This window comes from Psammomys obesus, unplaced genomic scaffold (assembly GCF_907164565.1).
Source record: "Psammomys obesus unplaced genomic scaffold, mPsaObe1.curated_primary_1811, whole genome shotgun sequence".
In the NCBI taxonomy this organism is placed as follows: domain Eukaryota; kingdom Metazoa; phylum Chordata; class Mammalia; order Rodentia; family Muridae; genus Psammomys; species Psammomys obesus.
The window spans coordinates 52,398-54,513 of record NW_026589632.1 but is presented as its reverse complement, the minus strand read 5'-3'; the positions used below and the strand labels follow the sequence as shown (position 1 = coordinate 54,513).

General features: G+C 39.3%; 1 non-coding gene across 1 annotated transcript; it reads left to right on the top strand.

The window, feature by feature from the left end:
* The first annotated feature begins 1,798 nt into the window (after positions 1-1,798).
* Positions 1,799-1,905, top strand: LOC129675128 (U6 spliceosomal RNA). The gene has a single exon (XR_008719878.1). It is a non-coding gene; the product is annotated as a U6 spliceosomal RNA (small nuclear RNA).
* The last annotated feature ends 211 nt before the right edge of the window (positions 1,906-2,116 follow it).

Here is a 2,116-nt window from a genome sequence, read left to right as displayed (position 1 = left end):
GACTATACCTTCTTTTCAGCACCTCCCTGTACCTTCTCAAAAATTAACCATATACTTGGACACTAAGCAACCCTCAAATTACAAGAAGATGGAAATAATCCCTTGTATCCCATCAGACAACCATGGCCTAAAACTAGACCTCGACAAAATAAAGAAATAACAAAAAGCATAAATACACATGGAAACTAAACAACTCTCTACTCAATAACAGCTTTGTTAGGAAAGACATAAAAAAGAAATTACATGCTACCTAAAATTCAATAAAAATGAAGGCACAACTTGCCAAACTTATGGACAAAATGAAAGCAGCACTAAGAGAAAAGTTCATAGCACTAAGTGCCTCACTTCTACAAGCAACTCAATGGCACACCTAAAAGCCCTGGGGGGGGAGGGCAGAAACAAGGAAGAGGAGTAGAAGATTGGAAACAATCAAACTCAGAGCTGAAATCAATAAATTAGAAAGAAAACAATTTGCTCTTTTCTCCTTCTTCTGATGTCCATCCTTTTTGCCTTTCAGGAGGGGATTGAGCATTTTAGTCAGGGTCCTCTCTCTTGATTAGTTTCTTTAGATGTACAGATTTTAGTAGGTTTATCCGATGTTATATGTCTAATTGAGTATATTTGTGTGTCTTTCTGCCTCTGGGACAGCTCACTCAGGATGATCCATTCAGGTCCCACCATTTACCTGCAAATTTCATGATTCCCTTATTTTTCATTGCTGAGTAATACTCCGTTGTGTAGATGTACCACAATTTCTGCATCCATTCTTCAGTTGAGGGTCATCTGAGCTGTTTCCAGCTTCTGGCTCTTACAAATACAGCTGATACAAACATAGTTGACCAAATGTCCTTATTGTGTACTTGAGCCTCTTTTGGATATATGCCTAGGGGTGGTATGGCTGGATCTTGAGGAAGCGCTATTTCTAGTTGTCTGAGAAAGTGCCAGATTAATTTCCAGACTGTTTGTACAAGTTTACATTCCCACCATCAGTGGAGGAGGGTTCCCCTTTCTCCACAACCTATGCAGCATGTGATGTCACTTGAGTTTTTGATCTTGGCCATTCTGATGGGTGTAAGGTGAAATCTCAGGGTCGTTTTGATTTGCATTTCCCTAATGGCTAATGACGTTGAGCATTTCTTCAAGTGTTTCTCTGCCATTCGATATTCCTCTGTCGAGAATTCTCTGTTTAGCTCTGTTCCCCATTTTTTAATTGGATTACTTGGTTTGCTGCTTTTCAGCTTCTTTAGTTCTTTAAATGTACTGGATATTAGCCCCCTGTCAGATAAAGGGTTGGTGAAGATTCTTTCCCAATCTGTAGGCAGTTGCTTTGTTTTGATGAGAGTGTCCTTTGCTTTACAGAAGCATTTCAGTTTCATGAGGTCCCATTTATTGATTGTTGCTCTTAAAGCCTGTGCTGTTGGTGTTCTGTTCAGGAAGTTGTCTCCTGTGCCAATGAGTTCTAGGCTTTTCCCCACTTTTTCTTCTAACAGATTTAATATGTCTGGTTTTATGTTGAGATCCACTTGGACTTTAGTTTTGTACAGGGTGATAAGTATGGATCTATTGGCATTTTGCTACATGTAGACATCCAGTTGGACCAGCACCATTTGTTGAAGATGCTATCTCTTTTCCATTGAATGGTTTTGGCATCTTTGTCAAAGATCAGTTGTCCATAAGTGTGTGGGTTTATTTCTGGGTCTTCTATTCGGTTCCATTAATCCACCATTCTGTTTCTATGCCAGTACCATGCAGTTTTTAAGACTGTTGCTCTATAGTACAGCTTAAGATCAGGGATGGAGTTCTCGCTTTGGGAGCACATATACTAAAATTGGAACGATACAGAGAAGATTAGCATGGCCCCTGCACAAGGATGACATGCAAATTTGTGAAGCATTCCATATTTTTAAAGCCAGAAGGGCCTGGACAGAAATCATACAGTCCTTAACAGATTCCAACCCAGACTACTATACCCAGCAAAACTTTCAATCAACATAGACAGAGAATTCAAAATATTCCATGACAAAACCAAATTTAAACAATATCTACATAGTAACCCAGCTCTACAGAAGTTACTAGGAAGGAAACTCCAAACCAAAGAAAACAACTACATCTAAGG